Source organism: Triticum aestivum, chromosome 3B, assembly GCF_018294505.1.
Source record: "Triticum aestivum cultivar Chinese Spring chromosome 3B, IWGSC CS RefSeq v2.1, whole genome shotgun sequence".
NCBI classification, from domain to species: domain Eukaryota; kingdom Viridiplantae; phylum Streptophyta; class Magnoliopsida; order Poales; family Poaceae; genus Triticum; species Triticum aestivum.
The window spans coordinates 201,335,018-201,359,536 of record NC_057801.1 but is presented as its reverse complement, the minus strand read 5'-3'; the positions used below and the strand labels follow the sequence as shown (position 1 = coordinate 201,359,536).

Sequence of the window (24,519 nt, the reverse complement as noted above, 5' to 3'; positions counted from 1 at the left end):
AAGAGATCAGGTCTACTGTGACGTGCCAAAATATGTCATCGAATAGCTAATAACGTCACAAATTACCATTGAGTGATGTTTTATGGGTGTCACAAGCATCGTCACGGAATCCCCATCACAGATTACTCCTAGTGACGCCGCACGCACAAAAATGTCAATGAAATTGGGACCTTCGGTGACGTTTTCTAAAACGTCAACAACTTGTTATTTCTGTGACAGACAATTAATGTCACTTGTTAGGAGCAAAGATGCCATATTGTACTATATTCAATGATAGAGCAACGTCACTGACTTCATGCCATGCCAACACTAAGCAGATTATACCACTACTAGCGTCACTACTTTCATTATTGATGAAAATGACATCATCAAAATATATTTCTTTTATTTCAAATAATTTACAACGAATTATCAAATCTACTATATTGCAAATAAGATAAGAGTGAAATCACATTATAATTGAAATGAAAGACAAATCATATTATACATTCAATCGTCTCAGCCAAATCATCCACCAAGTAGAAATGATAATAAAAATAACGCTGACTCAAGTTTGACATGACAATAGACAAGATAAAAAGTAATATTTTCATAACTGAAAGATCACATGTGTTGTCCTAAATATTGCAATGTATGATTCAGCAACTATCTTTCTATCACAAAAGGATGGTCTTCATGCACCATCAAGTTTGGGCTGACTTTCTTGCTAAGTTGCTTGAGCACTTGAGAGGATACCGATCAGGTTATCCGTCTCATGTTGCTTCTTTTCCCAAGCTTCATTCTTCTCTTGTTGGCTCTTCTTCACAACGTCCAATTCTTCTTGATGCTTCCTCTACATCTCTTCAAATGCTCTATCTTGTGCTTCAAGTCTCACGGGTAACTCATCCTTGTGCCTATAAATCGACGAAACACAACATCATGTTTCATCTTAATGATATGAAAACATACAAGATAACAAGGTCTAAGAGTACCACTAAGAAGCTTACAAACGGTCAAATTATGAATATGAGTTCATTATTAAATGTGAGGCAAGCAAGAATAACTCATAACGGTTCAACAACATGTACTGCCTCTACTAGATATAAGTCTTTTTAGAGATTCCAATATGGACTACATACAGAGCAAAATGAGTGAATCTACACTCTAAAATATGTTTATATACATATATATATGTAGTTCCTATTAAAATTTCTATAAAGACTTATATATAGAAACGAAGGGAGTATAACCAAGTGCTAGATTTCAGCAACCCAAGTTACATGAAGCAACTATGCTAGCACAACAATTTTTTTTAGTTCAAACTCTACCAGCCTACATCATTCTGCTAAAAAACACATATTGATATCCAGATTAAAAAGCTAAAATGTTATTCCCATGCCTTCGTGTTGCAGCAGCAACAAACCATATTTGTCATTACAACTAGTTCTTATTTTTTATGTTAGTTTGGACAATTGGATTTGGATCAAACCATACATAAACAACATAGCACTCCTTAGTGCAACTTTCATTAGAAGAACTGAAGATGAAGTCTTATTCACACACATTTGTTTTTTTCACTATCATGAGTGCACTGTGCACACAAAAGGAGGCAAACAGAACAACAAAAACACAAAGAGAAACAAGACAAGTACCCAGCATTTGCATCTTTTGCCTCTCTATCTTTCTATTCAATTCTTTCTTCTAGAACTCGGATTTCTACTGATGAAGTAGAGCTCCCAGACCTTCAGGTGCTTGCTGGGTCAAACACATTAGGTAAAACAAGGCAGCGAGCCAACATTCACTTATGCAATGTCAACAGAGTTCAAATAGGAATGTAGTGAACAGAAAAATCATAATCCAGATTACTTAGTAGGAGATTAAAAGAGTGGAGGAACAGAAACTATGAATCAATCTTTATTCAGTTATTTGTTATACTTATAGTGCATAGTGACATACACATGATACGAGCAATGCAGAATTAAAGCCACTTACTCTCCATTAAGTACATATTATTGAAGATGTATGTTCACACGATATATTACCATTGCTTTGCACATAGGAAGAGCGGCCTCCTCTTCATCTCCTTTCCTTCCTCCTCTTTCTTTCAAATACGCCTCACGCTTTATTTTTCGTTCCGCGAGATATTCCCTGCTTCCCCTCTCAGTCTCCAGAACTGGTGGCATGATTTTAGTAACTGAAGCTGGAAAAGATGACCGGGCGTGAAATGAATGAATTGCCAAAAGACCTAGATTGTGTAAAATAATGTTAAACATGCGACACTGCTAACAAGCAGTTCATGTCAGATTACATAAACAGAAAATGAAGATTTCATGCATTGTGATGTAACAAATGAAGCAAGCAACATGCAGGATGCAACCGGGGCACGGTCAAGGAGAAGCAGCCAACAAGCCTAGAAAAACAACACCAGTAAGTTCAGAACAAAAAACAACACAAATAATAACATTACTGTAGGTGCTGGCATAGTTCAGAAAACCAGAAAGTTTACTATACTCTTTCAAAACTAAGGCTCGATGGATGGTGCTCTATGTTTCTAAACTAGGAGCAGCTTATTCAAGGAGTGGACACTCCACTTATAGCTAGACATTTATGTAACAAGTTAACAATCAGCTTGATTTTACCAGTTTAGTATGTCAGGATACAGTCACAAACTGAAGTTTAAGATTATGCATCTAATGGAAAATTGAATGTTGGTCAAAGCTTATTTTTTCTGAAACCTGCAACGCATCTCCCAATTTCCATGAATTTAACTACCATTGAATCATTTTTTCACCAAGAGACCATGATTCCTCAAGGGAAAAATAAAGGAAAAGTCGTACCAGCTTGAAGTGTCGACATATGAGGAACAGAACAATCCAAAAAGAACAAATAAAATTTACAGTAACCATAGGCAGTCAGGCAAATATTGTCTACAGAAAGGTATGTCATTAGTGACTAATTCCTGCGGCTCTGCACTGGAAATCATGCAAGTGTAATCGATGATAATGGATCATAAGACCCAATGAAATGTACATCGACCATCCTAACATATCGTGGTGTCTGGCAAAAATTCAAATATTCACAGTACCTGTGCCTACTCAAATATACAAACACCAAAATTCTAAGCCCATGAACATCATCTTCACACTAACATATAAGAGCAATGTTGAGGATATCGCTTATCGTTAGCGTCTCGGTCAGCTGGGGATTAGAGATTAATCGGAAATCGGTCGATTAATTGATTTTATCGATCGACTATTAATCAGACATTTTTTTGCAAATCCCAGTTACCCAACACTAAAATACGCTATATTCAACACCAAAATAATATTTGACAGAAGTATTATCTTGATTCCTAGCCTTTGAATCCTCGTATAATGGCAAAAAAATTGGACAACAGTACATATTGCATAACAAAGACCACAAAACGCAAATAAACATAGTTTTTGCAAACATATGCTATGAATAGGTCCGATTTATCGGTAGATTCCCAATAACTCGCTTGTCAGAGCGATAAATCAGTCCAAAAGATAAACGGTGAAGATAAGGCATAATCTTATCGGTCACCCCATGAGTAGCGATAAATCGGAAGATTAATCGCTGAATCGGAAGATTTTTTGAACAGTGTATAAGAGTATCATCTTCACAGTTTCTGTACGCAAGAGTATCCGTACAAGCACATACCAAACAAACAGCATCTATAATACGGAATCCGAACTGCCATCGTGATTACATATATTTAATTTATATACACAGAATGTAAATAGTTAATGAAGCCGTGAAAGATATGAGAACCATCAAAAATCCTACTCTGATATTCTCCCCATCGGTTTTCATTCTGTAAGTGTGAAGCAGGATATAGTGGAACCTAATAAAAATGCATAAAAGATGACATTGTCAAACCACTGATTACAAAAGGTAACAAGGGCAAAGAATGTGAGTACGAAAAGAACTCTAGTTAACCAAAATTTCAAAATCATTAATCTTAATTCACAACTGATAATTCGCTGATTTACTGCAATAGAATTCAGGCACGTCATTCTCCTTAGACACAGTTGATCAGGGGCTCTATCATACCCCTTTGTATCAGGACTGGGCAATAGCCCACTGGTTACCGGGAGCACTAGCGACTCCTTGGAGCCTAGTTTAAATCCCTATGGGGCGAAATTAAAGCTTGCTGATTTGTTTTGTAGGATGAACTAGACATGCCGTAAAGAGATCTCTCAACTAAGGTCGTGCATCTGATAGTTAACTGAATTTTGCGTAATGGCTAACTGACTGCAGTAGCATATATTCAGATTCACGCCCTTTTTTACCATAGCAGCTGCAGCAAACGCAAAACCAGGTTCACTACTGCAGTTTTGCACAAACCTATCAATAGGATATCAAGTAAAGTTATCTAGTAGGAGGCTCAGACTTTTTACCATAGCAGGTTGTGGAAAATCCTAAGGGCGGGATGATGAGTAGTATGCATGAACCCTAACCATTGAACATCAAGGGGTGGCGGGATGAGGAAATCACAGAGAGACGTCGCCGATCGCAGGGGAGAAGAGAGCCTGGTGCTCGCAGGGCGGGTGATGCGGCGGATCTATGTTCGGCGGTGCCGCAGTGAGGCGGCCTCCTCCAATCTTCCGTAGCCGGTCGCTGCAATTGGGGGGAGAAGAGGGCCGGCTTCTCGCGGGGTAGGATGTGGGCGTGGATACGAGCTCAGCCGGTGGGGCGGCCTCCACCGATCCACCGTCGCCGATCGCTGTAATCGGGGCTGCGGTCGTAGGGAGAAGAGAGCCGGTTAAATCGGGGGAGAAGAAAATGCGGGGTAGGCGGTGGCTCTTCGCGGGTGAAATAGAAGGGAGGAAAATTGGCTGGGGTCTTGACGTGTGGGGACACAGGGTGGATGCAGGAAAATTTAGAGAAGTGGAGGGAAAAGAATATTTGGGTGGAGGGAGAGAGTTTTTTCGTTGGGGAGATGGTTTATTTTCAGAATTTAATTTCCACTTTAATTCGAAATAAATAGCAAATGATTATTAAAAAATGTAAATCTTACATACACACTATGATGTGGTATTTTCATGTATTTTTTTGGAAAACTGTAAATAAATATGTGGAAGGTTATACACCGGGGGTCTTAACTATGTGATTTGGTTCCTAAAAAAAACTATGTGATTTGAAAAAAAATCAAATGAGTGAAGATTTGTTTAACTCTTTTAATCTTTTTTTGAGGAAATATAACTCTTTTAATCTAGCATGTATAAAACCCTTTCCCTCAAAAGGATGTATAAAACCCTTTTTAGATGTATAAAACTCCTCTTTGATCACGAGATCTTGTTGGCGGTGGCATGTGCAAATTGACATGAGGTTGTTCGATCACTCTACCCAACACACTAATCAATTGAACTAAAATTGGACCTATTGTTCCTCTAATTATCCACGATACACATCTTTTTTTGCCGGCCACTACCTATCATTTTTATTTTTGAGATAGAACCAAGCAACTACAACGCCATATGCATCACTTCACGAATGCATGTAATATCCTTTTTCTGCCACTGGCTATTTATATTAGATATTACAAAATAATTACATCACTCGATAGCCTGTGAAGAAACAATGGCGGGTCCCACTGTCAACATTGAAGTGTGGGTCCTACCATTCAATAAGTTGTGAAGCAGTTGTGGTGGGTCCCGTTGCTAGGTCTTACATGACAAAAAATTAAGCATCACACATTCCTAATATTTGATTACTCTAATAGGTCCGTCATCAAAATTACCAAATCGTGATAGAAATTGGCAGACAGGTGGCACTCAACCGTGGATGCGATTTTGTGACGTTAACCATAACCAATTAATAGAGATCGGTGACTCCACCTCTAAAGCGTCACACATCAGGTATTTGTGTGATGCTGTGCACCCTCGTCACGAGGATTTTCGTCACAGCATCTCCTTGTAGTGACTACAGGAGCATGGTAGCGCATGAGTTTATTATTAACAATGATGATAAGATGCTTCTATATAATCTGAGATTTAATAAGAAACACAATGATATTATTATCTTGCCTGCGCCTTCTTTGTTTGATTTAACTGCAGGCCATTACCTCGTCTTGCCGGCGGCCGTGTACGCGCTCCGTGGCCAGACATCCGCTCCAGAGCCTGAGCCGGAACCACCACTTGATCTTTATCGTCCATCATCTTATCAGTGGGATCCGGAGGAGATCGCCACCTAGTGGCAGTACAATGACACTCCTCAGTACACCAGGGAGAGTAGCCGCGATCCATGGGCATAGACCAACTTAGGCCAAAAGCCTAAGCTTGGGGGAGTACGTATCTCTCACCGACATTACATTCATGTTCACACACTCATTCTAGTTGTCGGTCTCATACTTTTTCATTGCACTATCCATGCTAGTTTAAAATCTTTTTCTAGCTTTCTTCTTGTGTGTTTGATAAACTTTAAGAAAAAACAAAAAAATAGTTAGTTTAATTTTCATGCTTGTAGTAGTAATTAAATGAAAACCTAAAAAGATTTCTCGTTCTTCTTTTGCTTGTTGGGAGATTTCCCGTGTAAATAGTTTTATTTCTTTTCTTTTCTTTGGGGGTTAAGAGGAGAAGACCATAATGAAAATGTTTAGTGGCTCTAATATGCATGATTGTTGATTAAACCAAGAGCCCATATTACCTTGTCTTTTCCCTTGAATTGAATGCTTGCATATTCTAGCTTAGTCCAATGCACATGCACTATTATTATTATTCACATCGTTTGGTCGTGCAAGTGAAAGACAATAATGATGATATATGATGGACTGATTGAGATGAGAGAAGCTGGTATGAACTCGACCTCTCTTGTTTTTGTAAATATGATTAGTTCATCGTTCTTGATTTAGCCTATTATGAATAAACATGTTTGCAATGACAATTAGAGATTATAGTTGCTTATGCCATGCTTAATTAACTAGGATCTTACAATGGTTTACCTTGCATGCCAACATGCTATTAAAATGGTTGTGATGTGGTATGATAGGGTGGCATCCTCCTTTGAATGATTCGCGTGACTTGACTTGGCACATGTTCACGCATGTAGTTGAAACAAAATCAACATAGCCTTCACGATATTTATGTTCATGGTGGATTATATCCTACTCATGCTTGCATCTGGTGTTGATTAATTTTAATGCATGTTCATGACTGTTGTCGCTCTCTCAGTTGGTCGCTTCCCAGTCTCTTGCTAGCCTTCACCTGTACTAAGCGGGAATACTGCTTGTGGATCCAAACTCCATAAACCCCAAAGTTATTCCATATGAGTCCACCATACCTTCCTATATGCAGTATTTACCTGCCGTTCCAAGTACATTTGTATGTGCCAAACTCCAAACCTTCAAATGAAATTTTGTTTTGTATGCTCGAGCAGCTCATGTATCAACTAGGGTTGTCTGTATCTTCCATGCTAGGTGGGTTATTCTCAAGGAGAGTGGACTCCGCTCCTCATTCACGAGAAAATGGCTGGTAACCGGGATGCCCAGTCCCATGCTCAAATCAAATAAAAATAATTAAACAAACTCTCCCAGGATTGTTGCTAGTTGCAGGCACCCGTTGTTTCGGGCAAGCCATAGATTGATGCTTGTTGGTGGTGGGGGAGTATAAACTTTACCATTCTGTTTGGGAACCGCCTATAATGTGTGTAGCATGAAAGATATCGAGATCTCATAGTTGTTACGTTGACAGTGAAAGTATACCGCTCAAAATGTTATTCATCTCTATTTTAAAATCGAGCTCTAGCACCTCTACAAATCCCTGCTTCCCTCTGCGAAGGGCCTATATATTTACTTTTATGTTGAGTCATCACCCTCTTATTAAAAAGCACCCGCTCAAGACCACCGCTGTCATTTGCATGCATTGCTATTAATTTATATTGGGTATGACTTGACTGGATCTCTTTTACCATGAATTATAATGTTTAGTCAGTCCTTGATCTTTAAAGGTGCTCTTTATTTATGTTTTGCGGTCTCAGAAAGGGCTAGTGAGATACCATCTTGTTATATCATATTATTATTGTTTTGAGAAAGTATTGTCATCCGAGTTTTATTATTATTGCTCTCTAGTTGATTATGCCATTGATATGAGTAAACATGAGACCTAAGTGTTATTGTGAATATGGTTAGTTCATAATCTTTGCTGAAAACTTGAATGATGGCTTTACATATTTACAACAGGAAGAGCAAACAGAGTTTGTAAAAGTTTTTCTTTATCACTTTCAGTTTGTCAGCTGAATTGCTTGAGGACAAGCAAAGGTTTAAGCTTGGGGGAGTTGATACGTCTTCGTCGTATCTACTTTTCCAAACACTTTTTCCCTTGTTTTGGACTCTAACTTGCCTAATTTGAATGGAACTAATCCGAACTGACACTGTTTTCAGCAGAACTGCCATGATGTTATTTTTGTGCACAAATAAAAGTTCTCGGAATGACCTGAAAATCCACGAAGAAACTTTTCAGAATTAATAAAAAAATACTAGCGAAAGAATTAGGGTCAGGGGGCCCACACCCTGTCCATGAGGGTGGGGGGCGCCCCCTCCCTCTGGGCGCGCCCCCTGCCTCGTGGGCCCCTTGAACGTCCACCGACCTCAACTCCAACTCCATATATTTGCTTTTCTAGGGAAAAAATCAGAGAGAAAGTTTCATCGTGTTTTACGATATGGAGCCGCCGCCAATCCCTAATCTCTCTCGGGAGGGTTGATCTGGAGTCCGTTCGGGGCTTCGAAGAGGGGGATTCGTCGCTGTCGTCATCATCAACCATCCTCCATGACCAATTTCATGATGCTCACCGCCGTGTGTGAGTAATTCCATCATAGGCTTGCTGGACGGTGATGGGTTGGATGAGATTTACCATGTAATCAAGTTAGTTTTGTTAGGGTTTGATCCCTAGTATCCACTATGTTCTGAGATTGATGTTGCTATGACTTTGCTATGCTTAATGCTTGTCACTAGGGCCCGAGTGCCATGATTTCAGATCCGAACCTATTATGTTTTCATGAATATATGTAAGTTCTTGATCCTATCTTGCAAGTCTATAGTCACCTATTATGTGTTATGATCCGACAACCCCGAAGTGACAATAATTGGGATACTTCTCGGTGATGACCGTAGTTTGAGGAGTTCATGTATTCACTATGTGTTAATGCTTTGGTTCGGTACTCTATTAAAAGGAGGCTTTAATATCCCTTAGTTTCCACTAGGACCCCGCTGCCACGGGAGGGTAGGACAAAAGATGCCATGCAAGTTCTTTTCCATAAGCACGTATGACTATTTGGAATACATGCCTACATTACATTGATGAACTGGAGCTAGTTCTGTGTCACCCTATGTTATAACTATTACATGAGGAATCGCATCCGACATAATTATCCATCAGTGATCCATTGCCTACGAGCTTTTCACATATTGTGCTTTGCTTATTTACTTTACCATTGCTACTGTTACAATTACTACACAACTGCTACCGTTACTTTTGCCACTGTTACCGTTACTTCCATACTACTTTGCTACTAAATACTAAGTTATCCAGGTGTGGTTGAATTGACAACTCAACCGCTAATACTTGAGAATATTCTTTGTCTCCCCTTGTGTCGAATCAATAAATTTGGGTTGAATACTCTACCCTCGAAAACTGTTGCGATCCCCTATACTTGTGGATTATCACTCATTTACTGACATGCTTCCTTCAGTGAGAGAGAGGAATTAGAGCTGCTTGATTTTCATAATTCTAGCGGGAATGTGATACATGCGGAAATGATCCTTGAATTTGGTCCAAGTAATTTCCTCGTCTGTGGGCCACATAGCCTTGGCATTATCCCACCATATAGCGGCAGCTCCTTCAAGATAATGTGTTGTGAACGGAACCTTGTCTCCTTCAGTGAGAGCAATTTCTAGTTTTCTTTCAATAGTCCTCAACCAATCATCGGCTTCCAACGGATCAACAACTTGGCTGAAACTGGGAGGCTTGGTCCTCTGAAAATCTGACAGCTTGGAGTGGAGACCATTCTGACTTCCATTCTGTCCAACCATAACTTGCACACTTTTTAATAGTTCTAGAAGAACATTGTTCCTTCTTTCTTCAAACATTCGCATGATTTGCTCAGTGGAGGGCGGATGTGGCGGTGGTGGTTGGTACGGCTCGGGGGAATGTCTTGCCTGTCTTGCGGAGCGACGAACAGGGACATCCTCACAAGCTTGGCTGCTGCTGCCTCCCCGCATCATCCTATTATTTATTTTCCCAATGCAAAGCAACCGTGATGAGAAATATCCAAGAATGGGAGGAAAAGCCAGTGAAAATCCCAAGAAAAACACAGCGAAAAGAAACCAAGGTGAATAAAAAAAGTTACAACATAATTATACATCGACTCAACATAAAAGATAACATCATGACGGGCTCACTACCCTCATACATGAAACTAAACATCATGACACATGCGACTACATCCATACATCATCCTCATGACAAAGGTGATACTCTAGCGATCTACTGCTCGGCTGGCGCTGCTGCGGGCTCCTCTCCTGAGTCGGACTCAGACCCTGAACTGATAGGCAAGACCTCCGGGTTAAAAGAAACGCGACGGCGTTGCCTCGAGGACTCTCCCTCGGGGGCAGGTGCGGGATGGAATCTAAGCATAGGAGCTGCAGGAGTAGCGACAAGGGAAGCTCATGCAGCAGGAGCACTGCGAGGAGTCACTGCCAACGGGTTGGTGGTACCCTGAGTGGTTACCGGGGTAACAGAGGTGGGAGGAACGTATGGAGTGAAACCGACAGTAGGTGGAGGGTTCCTATTCCGAGTGGCGTCAAGGGCTATCCGGGATCGGGTTAGCTCTCGGGCTAACTCATACATCAAGAGATAACTGGCAGTGATATAGCGAGAAAGTTGGCTAGAAGGATGATCGCACGCTGGATCAATAAGAGGAAAGCGAATACGCCCATTCTCGTGCAGAGATGGGTAGTAGTAAAAACCTGGATGGGTGTGCATGTGAACCTCATTGTAGCGCAAGTCTACAAGAGCTTCGATAGCAGCAAACTGGACCGCCTGTGATGGCGTAGAAGCGAAACCACCCTTAGAAGAACGAGTGTAAGCGTCGGAAGGGTAACTGTGGTGTAGAGTGACCTCAGCATAATACTCATACAACGAACCGGCCAGATGCTCTCGAAACACCTGATACACTGGATCAACACCCTCTGGATAGAGTCGTTGCCACACGTTCTGAAGCAAGTGCGTTGATGTGTACAGAGCTGGCTCAGGATGGTACAAGATCGGAACTGGAGCCATCTACACTCACAACCATCAGACGGCTAGTAATAACAATAGATAAACATACATGCAATGCAGTAATCAATTTCTATCACTACCGGCACTCAAACAAAACTATCTACCGTTCCACTAACACACGAACGGTCTAGCGTGCCCTACAATTAGCGCGGCTCCGATACCAAGCGTTGCGGCACCCCGGCTCAGAGCAACCGGTTTACCTTGCATTGCCAGCCCAGAGATCAAGTCTTCTGGCAACACACAACAACATGGTACAGAAACAACCGCTTTATTGATGCTAGCAGAAACACAAGTCTAATATTACATCGAGATAAGAGGCCAAGCGACACACACGATGCGGCGGAACAGTATGTACATTATTTAATGAACATGAAGAGGCATCGATCACATAAACTAAGCAGCAGCGAATGACGACGAAGTGGAACTCCATAGCACAGGGACACCGACGTGGACACGATCTAGACGCGGAAGCTCTCCGATCCGATACGACTTGCCTGAAAGCTGGCATGACATGCCAGGTCAGTACATTGAATCTACTTGCAAGCTCACATCAAACATATGCACAATTGCAGACAATATTATGACAATTAATCAGGTTAATGCAATGCAAATAATACTAATGATGCGGTGAAACCAACATGTGCACCGAGTCCCTCGGACTTGCTTACCAGACGGGTTACCTCGTAACCTAACGGTGATCGTACCTGGATCACAACTGAAGCCAATCACTTACGATCATCTCATGATCCCACAAATCATCACACAACCAGTGCCAACAATAAATACTTAGTGTGCAAGATTAATTATAAATGTTGATCCATGGTGTGACTTACTCCTGAGTTGTGTCCATAACCGAGGACGCGGTTATCGATAGATTAAATACACTCTACAGAGGTAGCGCACTTTACCCACACCACAGAACCCATGGCCTCGCACTCCTATTCCGGTGGACCAACGGCGTTTCAACGAAACACTTCCCTTTCCATGACACTCTCCCGGCCACTCCGACCAACTCCCTCTCAGGGCTAAGTCATGGGTGGCCCCATGCCTACCAAAGGCATCAACGGACATCATCGTGGAAAAATGTTCCCAAACGGGGATGAGGTACCATAAAAACAAACGGGCACACAAGGTTATGTCTGCTTACCGGGCCAGGGTACCGCACGCCCATAACCCTCCCTCGTTGGAGGCACCGGCAAGAGGCACGACAAAGGACCAAATCAAGACCCCCCATAAAGGTAAATGTGGTCACACTGAGAAAAACCCGATTCAGTGGCACCATGACTTGATCAACATTATATTTAAGTTGGATTATTATCGGGTTTAACTTGAAAATAAAATCACTCCAAGTCATACAATGCCATGATCATGCAACTATTCGATATGCAAAACAAGCAACTCACAAGAACGGATCAACCTTATCAATATGACATTCTTGCATACTTATCATTAAACCTTACTGATTTTACTACACTGGTTATCATCATGCATCATTTTCGTTAACTTGTCATTTATATGAAAATCCAATTATCAAAATGAAACTACCATTATTTATCAAAGCACTTTCATCAAGTTAAAACTTTACTCTACTTGACCAAACTAGTTCATGCATTCAACCAGTAACTTAAACAAGCATTTCAAGCATGACAAAGTAACTAGCATTATTCCATGTTTATTTAACTAATTTAAATGCATGAAAATAGCTCATAATTAAGTAGGAAAGTCAGAGATATTGAAATGACACCATCCAAATGTTGGTATGGCTTGCCTTAGTGCAGAGGAGGTTCGCACTCCTCCTGGATAGCTTCAAGACAAGTCTCTCCCTCTGAAATATTTAAAAACCACAAAATAAAATATCAAGAACCATTCTGAAAATCACCAGAAATTCTAGGCAGCAAGGAAAAATCCACACTTTGGTGTGCTGCTAGAGCTTTCTGAAACAAACACAATGCAAAAAGAATCAACTCATTTGGACTTATAGGCTAAAAGTTATCACTGGTCAAAGTTTGGGTCAAATATTTGAATTAATTTGAATAAAACAGAAAACCTGGGGGGTGACGTCGATGGCGTAAAGCCAGAATACGTCGCCACACGTACTGCTTCGGGTGTGAGTGGGGAGGCTAACAACGGGCCCCAGCAGTCAGGAGAGAGAGGGGGAGGGGGAAACAGAGCACGACGGTGCTCCGCCGGAGCTCACGCCGGCGAGGAGTGGATCTAGGGAGAAACCAGAGGGATAGAAGTGAAGAGGGGGTCATTGCACACCTGCCTGTACCCGTGGCTCGTCGGGGGATGACCGGAGTTGCTCGCAAGCGGCGGTGGCGGTCGGGACTTGCCGGAGAGGAAGAAGGCGATGGCGAGGGGCGACTCCAGGGGCTCTACCACTTCCAGGAAACACCAATGGACCTCCAATGACGCGCCTGAGAGGTTGGTTGAGCTCGAGGAGCTCTGGAGCAGGGTGGACGGGCTGCAGGGATCGCCGGCGAGCTCTGGTCGGGGATGGTAGCCAGAGGTCTGCCCGGCCTGGCTGTGGCTGTGATACGTGTTCGTGGAGGTTGAGTGGTGCGGTGTGAGGCTTCGGAGCGGAGGGGAGGGCTCTATTTATAGCTAGAGGGGGAGGGGGATACATGGCGCTACCGGAGCTCTCTGGAAGACGGCGAGCAATGACGAAGGGCGCCAGCGAGGAGGAGAATGGCTCAGCGAATCACGCGGGGAGCTGTCCACACTCGCGGACAAGCACATGAAGCAGTGGGGGAAGACAGGGGCACGGGTGCACTATGGCTTTTGGCCGTGACGGGCCCGTGCTCGCTGCGGCGTCTTCGGCGTCGGCGACCGCCAGGGAGGGGTCAAGGGCGAAGAGATGAAACTGGTGGCGCGGTGCGGCAGTTGTCGGCGAGCTCTGGCTCGAGCAGCGTCGAACAGAAGCACCGGCGCGACGCAGAGCGCGTCGAACGCATGCCAGAACCCATTTCCACACGCGGTCACCATGCTGGCTGCAACGTCTTGAGCTTGCATTGGTTTTCCTTGAAGAGGAAAGGGTGATGCAGCAATAGTAGCGTAAGTATTTCCCTCAATTTTTGAGAACCAAGGTATCAATCCAGTAGGAGGCTCCTCAAAAGTCCCACGCACCCTACACAAACAAACAACGAACTCACAACCAATGCAATAAAGGGGTTGTCAATCCCTTCACGACCACTTGCGAAAGTGAGATCTGATAGAGATAATATGATAAGATAAATATATTTTTGGTATTTTATAATATAGATTGGAAAAGTAAAGATGCAAATAAAAGTAGATTGAAACCTTATATGATAAAAGATAGACCCGGGGGCCATAGGTTTCACTAGTGGCTTCTCTCAAGATAGCATAAGTATTACGGAGGGTGAACAAATTACTATCGAGCAATTGATAGAAAAGCGAATAATTATGAGATTATCTGGGCATGATCATGTATATAGGCATCACGTCCGCAACAAGTAGACCGACTCGTGCCTGCATCTACTACTATTACTCCACACATCAACCGCTATCCAGCATGCATCTAGAGTATTAAGTTCATAAGAACAGAGTAACGCATTAAGAAAGATGACATGATGTAGAGGGATAAACTCAAGCAATATGATATAAACCCCATCTTTTTATCCTCGATGACAACAATACAATACGTGCCTTGCAACCCCTGCTGTCACTGGGTAAGGACACCGCAAGATTGAACCCAAAGCTAAACACTTCTCCCATGGCAAGAAAGATCAATCTAGTAGGCCAAACCAAACTGATAATTCGAAGAGACTTACAAAGATAACTCAATCATACATAAAAGAATTCAGAGGAGATTCAAATATTTCTCATAGATAAACTTGATCATAAACCCACAATTCATCGGATCTCGACAAACACACTGCAAAAAGAGTTACATCGAATAGATCTCCACAAGAGAGGGGGAGAACATGGTATTGAGATCCAAAAAGATAGAAGAAGACATCTAGCTAATAACTATGGACCCGAAGGTCTGTGGTAGACTACTCACAACTCATCGGAAGGGCTATGGCATTGATGTAGAAGCCCTTCGTGGTCGATTCCCCCTCCGGCGGAGCACCGGCGAAGGCTCCAAAATTGGATCTCGCGGATACAGAAGGTTACGGCGGTGGAAATTGTTTTTTGTTGGCTCCCTGGATGTTTTCGGGGTACATGGGTATATATAGGAGGAAGAAGTACGTCGGTGACCGCCCGAGGGGCCCACGAGACAGGGGCGCGCCCTGTAGGGGTGGGCGCACCCTCCTATCTCGTGGCCGCCTCGGCTGCTTCTTGGCTTGCACTCCAAGTCCTCTGGATCACGTTCGTTCCAAAAATCACGCTCCCGAAGGTTTCATTCCGTTTGGACTCCGTTTGATATTCCTTTTCTTCGAAATACTAAAATAGGCAAAAAAAACAGCAATACGGGCTGGGCCTCCGGTTAGTAGGTTAGTCCCAAAAATTATATAAATGTGTAAAATAAAGCCCATAAACATCCAAAAGGGGTAATATAATAGCATGGAACAATCAAAAATTATAGATACGTTGGAGACGTATCAAGCATCCCCAAGCTTAATTCCTACTCGTCCTCAAGTAGGCAAATGATAAAAAACAGAATTTTTCATGTGGAATGCTACCTAGCATAATTCTCAATGTAATTTTCTTTATTGTGGCAATGAATATTCAGATCCAAATGATTCAAAATAAAAGTTCATATTGACAAAAGAAATAGTAATACTTCAAGCATACTAATCAAAGCAATCATGTCTACTCAAAATAACATGGCTAAAGAAAGTTCATCCCTACAAAATCATATAGTTAGGCTATGCTTCATTTTCGTCACACAAAAATGTTCCCAAATTCTACACCCCCGATGACAAGCCAAGAAATTGTTTCTTACTTAAATAATCTCAAACTTTTTCAACCTTCACACAATATATGAGCGTGAGCCATGGATATAGCACTACGGGTGGAATAGAATATGATGATGGGGATTGTGTGGAGAAGACAAAAAGGAGAAAGTCTCACATTGACGAGGATAATCAACGGGCTATGGAGATGCCCATCAATTGATGTCAACATGAGGAGTAGGGATTGCCAGGCAACGGATGCACTAGAGCTATAAATGAATGAGAGCTCAACAAAAGAAAACTAGTGGGTGTGCATCCAACTTGCTTGCTCACGAAGACCTAGGGCATTTGAGGAAGCCCATCGTAGGAATATACAAGCCAAGTTCTATAATGAAAAATTCCCACTAGTATATGAAAGTGACAACATATGAGACTCACTATATGAACGACATGGTGCTACTTTGAAGCACAAGTGTGGAAAAAGAGATAGTAACATTGCCCCTTTTTGTTTACTTTCTTTTTTTCCTGTTTTTTCTGTTTTTCTTTTTTTTCCTTTTTTTTATTTGGGCCTTTTTTTGGCCTTTATTTTTTCTTTTTCTTTTTCTTTTTCTTTTTGGGGACAATGCTCTAATAATGATGATCATCACACTTTTATTGATTACAACATATGAATTACAACTCAAAACTCGAACAAGATATGACTCTATATGAATGCCTCCGGCGGTGTACCGGGATGGTGCAATGAATCAGGAGTGACATGTATGAAGAATTATGCATGGTGGCTTTTCCACAAATACGATGTCAACTACATGATCATGCAATGGAAATATGACAAAAATAATGTATGTCATGATGATAAACGGAACGGTGGAAAGTTGCATGGCAATATATCTCAGAATGGCTATGGAAATGCCATAATAGGTAGGTATGGTGGCTGTTTTGAGGAAGATATAAGGAGGTTTATGTGTGATAGGGCGTATCATATCACGGGGGTTGGATGCACCGGCGAAGTTTGCACCAACTCTCAAGGTGAGAAAGGGCAATGCACGGTACCGAAGAGGCTAGCAATGATGGAAAGGTAAAAGCGTGTATAATCCATGGACTCAACATTACTCAAAAGAACTCATACTTATTGCAAAAATTTAGAAGTCATCAAAAATCAAGCACTACGCGCATGCTCCTAGAGGGATAGATTGGTAGGAAAAGACCATCGCTCGTCCCCGACCGCCACTCATAAGGATGCACAATCCAAGTACACTTCATGTTTCAAATTTGTTACACAACTTTAACCATACGTGCATGCTACGGGACTTGCTAACTTCAACACAAGCATTCTTTAAATTCATAATCACCCAACTAGCATGACTTTAATATCACTACCTCCATATCTCAAAACAATTATCAAGTATCAAATTGATCATAGCATCCAATTCACTTCCTATGATAGTTTTTATTATACCCAACTTGGATGCCTACCATTCTAGGACCAATTTTATAACCATAGAAAATACCATGCTGTTCTAAAATACTCTCAAAATAATATAAGTGAAGCATGAGAGTCTAGCAATTTCTACAAAATTAAGCCATCGCCGTGCTCTAAAAGATATAAGTGAAGTACTAGAGCAAAAACTATCTAGCTCAAAAGATATAAGTGAAGCACATAGAGTATTCTAATAAATTTCAATCAAGTGGGCTTCTCCCAAAAGGTGTCTACAGCAAGGATGATTGTGGAAAACTAAAAAGCAAATACTAATATCATACACGACACTCCAAGCAAAACACATATCATGTGGAGTATAAAAATATAGCTCCAAGTAAAGTTACCAATGAACGAAGACGAAAGAGGGGATGCCTTCCGGGGGCATCCCCAAGCTTAGGCTTTTGGCTACTCTTGAATATCTTGTGGTGCCATGGGCATACCCAAGCTTAGGCTTTTGCCACTCCTTATTCCATAGTCCATCAAATCTTTACCCAAAACTTGAAAACTTCCCAACACAAAACTCAACAGGAAATCTCATAAGCTCCGTTAGTGAAAGAAAGCAAAACCACCACATAAGGTACTGTAATGAACTCATTATTTATTTATATTGGTGTTAAACCTAATGTATTCCAAGTTCTCTATGGTTCATACCACTTAATACTAGCCATAGATGCATCAAAATAAGCAAACAACACACGAAAAACAGAATCTGTCAAAAACAGAACAGTCTATAGCAATATGTAACTAACGCAAACTTATGGAACTTTAAAAATCCTACCAAAATAGGAAGTCTTGGAAATTTTGTCTATTGATCAGAAGCAAAAATAATCAACGCAAAAGAACGTTTCTGTGATTTAACAAAACTAGTTTCGTGCGCGCGAAGTTTCTGTTTTTTAACAGAATCAATATTAACTATCACCATAGGTTATCCTATAGGTTCCACTTGGCACAAACACTAATTAAACATAAAAACACATCTAAACAGAAGGTAGATGCAAGATTTATTAAATAACATCAAGGAAAAATATTGGGTTGTCTCCCAACAAGCACTTTTCTTTAAAGCCTTTTTAGCTAGGCATTGAGATTTCAATGATGCTCACATGAAAGACAAGAATTGAAGCACAAAGAGAGCATAATAAAACATGTGACAAACACACTTAAGTCTAACATACTTCCTATGAATAGGCATCTTGTAAGCAAACAAATTATCAAGGCAAGCAAAAACTAGCATATGCAAGGAAGAACAAAGAGATGATAGCAATCTCAACATGCAGAGAGGTAATTTAGTACATTGAAAATTTCTACAACCATATTTTCTTCTCTCATAATAATTACATGTAGGATCATAAGCAAATTCAACAAAATATCTATCACATAAAATATTTTCAAAACGATCCACATGCATGCGAAGTTGACACTCTTCCAAAATACTGGGATTAACATTAACTAAAGTCATGACCTCTCCAAACCCACTTTTATCAAAAATATCATAAGATTGAACATACTCCAAATATGTGGGATCTATAATTGACACTCTTCCAAACCCACTTTCAATATTATTGCAAACACTATAATCAATCTCATATTCATCATGGGGCTTAAATAAATTTTCAAGATCATAAGAAGAATCACCCCGATCATGATCATTGCAAAAAGTAGTAGACATAGCAAAACTAGCATCCCCAAGCTTAGGGTTTTGCATATTATTAGCACAATTGACATCAAGAGAATTTATAATAAAATCATTGCAATCATGCTTTTTATTCAAGGAGCTATCGTGAATCTCTTCATAAATTTCTTCATCACAATTTTCAGATTCACGAATTTCAAGCAAAACCTCATAAAGATAATCTAGAGCACTCAACTCACTAGCAATAGGTTCATCGTAATTGGATCTCTTAAAGAGATTAGCAAGTGGATGAGGATCCATAAACTTTTAGCAAGCGAAGATGCAAGCAAAAAGGAGGGCACATGGAGACACAAGATCAAACGGAAGAGGGGCGAAGAAAACGGCAAGGGTGAAGTGGGGGAGAGGAAAATGAGAGGCAAATGGCAAATAATGTAAATGCGAGGGAGATGAGTTTGTGATGGGTACTTGGTATGTCTTGACTTGAGCGAAGACCTTCCCGACAACGGCGCCAGAAATCCTTCTTGCTACGTCTTGAGCTTGCGTTAGTTTTCCTTGAAGAGGAAAGGGTGATGCAGCAATAGTAGCATAAGTATTTCCCTCGGTTTTTGAGAACCGAGGTATCAATCCAGTAGGAGGCTCCTCAAAAGTCCCACACACCTACACAAACAAACAAAGAACTTGCAACCAATGCAGTAAAGGGGTTGTCAATCCCTTCACGACCACTTGTGAAAGTGAGATCTGATAGAGATAATATGATAAGATAAATATATTTTTGGTATTTTATAATATAGATTGGAAAAGTAAAGATGCAAATAAAAGTAGATTGAAAGCTTATATGATAAAAGATAGACCCGGGGGCCATAGGTTTCACTAGTGGCTTCTCTCAAGATAGCATAAGTATTACGGTGGGTGAACAAATTACTGTCGAGCAATTGATAGAAAAGCAAATAATTATGAGATTATCTAGGCATGATCATGTATATAGGCATCACGTCCGCAACAAGTAGACCGACTCCTGCCTGCATCTACTACTATTACTCCACACATCGACCGCTATCCAGCATGCATCTAGAGTATTAAGTTCATAAGAACAGAGTAACGCATTAAGAAAGATGACATGATGTAGAGGGATAAACTCAAGCAATATGATATAAACCCCATCTTTTTATCCTCGATGGCAACAATACAATACGTGCCTTGCAAACCCTGCTGTCACTGGATAAGGACACCGCAAGATTGAACCCAAAGCTAAACACTTCTCCCATGGCAAGAAAGATCAATCTAGTAGGCCAAACCAAACTGATAATTCGAAGAGACTTGCAAAGATAACTCAATCATACATAAAAGAATTCAGAGGAGATTCAAATATTTCTCATAGATAAAGTTGAGCATAAACCCACAATTCATCGGATCTTGACAAACACACCGCAAAAAGAGTTACATCGAATAGATCTCCACAAGAGAGGGGGAGAACATGGTATTGAGATCCAAAAAGAGAGAAGAAGCCATCTAGCTAATAACTATGGACTCAAAGGTCTATGGTAAACTACTCACAACTCATCGGAAGGGCTATGGTGTTGATGTAGAAGCCCTCCATGGTCGATTCCCCCTCCGGCAGAGCTCCGTCGAAGGCTCCAAGATGGGATCTCGCGGATACAGAAGGTTACGGCGGTGGAAATTGTTTTTCGTTGGCTCCCTAGATGTTTTTGGTGTACGTGGGTATATATAGGAGGAAGAAGTACGTCGGTGGCCGCCCGAGGGGCCCACGAGATAGGGGGCGCGCCCTATAGGGGTGGGCGCACCCTCCTATCTCGTGGCCGCCTCGGCTTCTTCTTGGCTTGCACTCCAAGTCCTCTGGATCATGTTCGTTTCAAAAATCACACTCCCGAAGGTTTCATTTCGTTTGGACTCCGTCTGATATTCCTTTTCTTCGAAATACTAAAATAGGCAAAAAAAACAGCAATATGGGATGGGCCTCCGGTTAGTTGGTTAGTCCCAAAAATGATATAAATGTGTAAAATAAAGCCCATAAACATCCAAAAGGGGTAATATAATAGCATGGAACAAATCAAAAATTATAGATACGTTGGAGATGTATCACTGGCATGGTCAAAATGACGCCCACGCTCGGCCAAACCATGTTTGGGCTGTTGTTCGTGCAGTGTTTAGTCCAGGGAGGGTGAGAACTCACTGCCAGGCCGACCAGATGTGACTCAAGCTTGCTGGCAAGTTTCTGGACAGAAACTTAGTCTCCAAGTTTGGAGGGCTTCTAGAAGGCCATTAGGGCTGATCTCCTGGGGTTAAGGTTTACTTAGGAGGGTAATGAGGCTCAAGAAAAACCAGCTCCAAAGGATCAAGGAAAAATACACTTGCTGTACAAAGTGCATTTTTGGGCCAGAAGAGAAATGATTTTCTGCAGCAAAAATATTACAAAAAGTCATGCAATATTTTTGCTGAGGGAGGTGGGCCAAGGTTGAAATAATATTCAGGATTTATCTCGAGATTTTTGGAGCAATAAAACTGAGGAATGCTTTGGAGCACTAGTTTCTGAAATGAGTTTCAGAAGGGAAAATGAATATTTTCTTTTATGAAAAATATTCATTGGGCCATTTTGGGGTTTTTTCAGAGAAATTAGGTTGAATGAGAGGTAGATGGGTCACTTGGGTGAAAGTCAAGGGCATGCCCAAGTGATAATTCCATTTGAATTGATTCCAAAAACTCAAATATAAAGAAAAGGCAAATAAAGTCCGGAAAAAGAGAGAAGGCAAAATCCAGGCTATCACACATACCCGAAGGAATTTCAAAATAAATACTTTTAGTAGGTTCAGTAGGTTGAGGGCCAAATCTTATTGCTTCTGATTGAGGTGAAGACACCCTGAACAAACCCCTCAAAGGATTATTTTCCATAGTGACAAGTGGCAGTAAATTTCAGCTAGTAATATAAAAGTTTCCTTATCAAATTCCACTTACCAAAGTTGCTTCACTCCTCGGCAACGACACCAGAAAAGAGTCTTGATGATGTTGGGGAACGTAGTAATTTCAAAATTTTCCTACGCACACGCAAGATCATGGTGATGCATAGCAACGAGAGGGGAGAGTGTTGTCCACATACCCTCGTAGACCGAAAGCGGAAGCGTTAGAACAACGCGGTTGATGTAGTCGTACGTCTTCACGATCCGACCAATCCAAGTACCAAATGTACGACACCTCCGAGTTCAGCACACGTTCAGCTCGATGACGATCCTCGGACTCCGATTCAGCAGGGTGTCGGGGATGAGTTTCGTCAGCATGACGGCGTGGTGACGGTGATGATGTTCTACCGACGCAGGGCTTCGCCTAAGCACCGCTACAATATGACCGAGGTGGAATATGGTGGAGGGGGGCACCGCACACGGCTAAGGAATGATCACGAAGATCAACTTGTGTGTCATGGGCTGCCCCCTGCCCCCGTATATAAATGAGGGAAGGGGGAGGTGCGGCCGGCCCCTAGGGGTGCGCCTGGAGGAGTCCTACTCCCACCGGGAGTAGGACTCCCCCCTCTTGCCTTGTTGGAGAAGGAAGGGGAAGGGGGAAAGAGGAAAGGGGGGCGCCCCCCTTCCTTGTCCTATTCGGACTAGGGGGGAGGGGGCGCACTGCCTACCTTCCTCTTCTCCCTTAGGGCCCATGTGGGCCCATTAACCCCCGGGGGGGGGGGGTTCCGGTAACCCCCGGTACTCCGGTAAAATCCCGATTCACCCTGAACGATTTGGATATCCAAATATAGGCTTCCAATATATCAATCTTTATGTCTCAACCATTTCGAGACTCCTCGTCATGTCCGTGATCACATCCGGGACTCCGAACAACCTTCGGTACATCAAAAACTATAAACTCATAATATAACTGTCATCGTAACGTTAAGCGTGCGGACCCTACGGGTTTGAGAACTATGTAGACATGACCTAGAACTGTTTGCGGTCAATAACCAATAGCGTAACCTGGATGCTCATATTGGCTCCTACATATTCTACGAAGATCTTTATCGGTCAAACCACATAACAACATACGTTGTTCCCTTTGTCATCGGTATGTTACTTTCCCGAGATTCGATCGTCGGTATCTCAATACCTAGTTCAATCTCGTTACCGGCAAGTCTCTTTACTCGTTATGTAATGCATCATTCCATAACTAACTCATTAGCTATATTGCTTGCAAGTCTTATAGTGATGTGCATTACCGAGAGGGCCCAGAGATACCTCTCCGACAATTGGAGTGACAAATCCTAATCTTGAAATACGTCAACTCAACAAGTACCTTTGGAAACACCTGTAGAGCACCTTTATAATCATCCAGTTACGTTGTGACGTTTGGTAGCACACAAAGTGTTCCTCCGGTAAACGGGAGTTACATAATCTCATAATCATAGGAACATGTATAAGTCATGAAGAAAGCAATAGCAACATACTAAATGATCAAGTGCTAAGCTAACGGAATGGGTCAAGTCAATCACATCATTCTCCTAATGATGTGATCCTATTAATCAAATGACAACTCATGTCTATGGCTAGGAAACACAACCATCTTTGATCAACAAGCTAGTCAAGTAGAGGCATACTAGTGACACTATGTTTGTCTATGTATTCACATATGTATTATGTTTCCGGTTAATACAATTCTAGCATGAATAATAAACATTTATCATGAAATAAGGAAATAAATAATAACTTTATTATTGCCTCTAGGGCATATTTCCTTCAATCTCCCACTTGCACTAGAGTCAATAATCTAGTTCACATCGCCATGTGATTTAACACCAATATTCATATTTGTATATGATTAACACCCATAGTTCACATCGTCATGTGACCAACACCCAAAGGGTTTACTAGAGTCAATAATCTAGTTCACGTCGCTTATGTGATTAACACCCAAAGAGTACTAAGGTGTGATCATGTTTTGCTCATGAGAGAAGCTTAGTTAACGGGTCTGTCACATTCAGAGCTGTATGTATTTTGCAAATATTTTATGTCTATAATGCTCTGCATGGAGCTACTCTAGCTAATTGCTCCCACTTTCAATATGTATCCATATTGAGACTTAGAGTCATTTGGGTCGATGTAAAAACTTGCACCGATGTAACTATTTACGACGGGCTCTTTTATCACCTCCATAATCGAGAAATATTTCCATAGTCCTCACTAAGGATATTCTTGACCAATGTCCAGTGATCTACTCCTAGATCACTATTGTACTCCCTTGCCATATTCAGAGCAAGGTATACAATAGGTCTGGTA

General features: G+C 41.5%; 1 long non-coding RNA gene across 2 annotated transcripts; it reads right to left on the bottom strand.

Annotated features, from left to right (window-relative positions):
• Positions 1-514: 514 nt before the first annotated feature.
• Positions 515-4,804, bottom strand: LOC123065223 (uncharacterized). 2 transcript variants are annotated; one of them, XR_006430928.1, is made up of 4 exons: positions 4,461-4,804; positions 3,787-3,844; positions 2,022-2,179; positions 515-893 (listed from the first exon to the last, which is right to left on the bottom strand). It is a non-coding gene; the product is annotated as an uncharacterized lncRNA (long non-coding RNA). The 2 variants fall into 2 exon arrangements; XR_006430929.1 differs by having other exon boundaries at positions 2,022-3,844; positions 4,498-4,804.
• Positions 4,805-24,519: the final 19,715 nt, after the last annotated feature.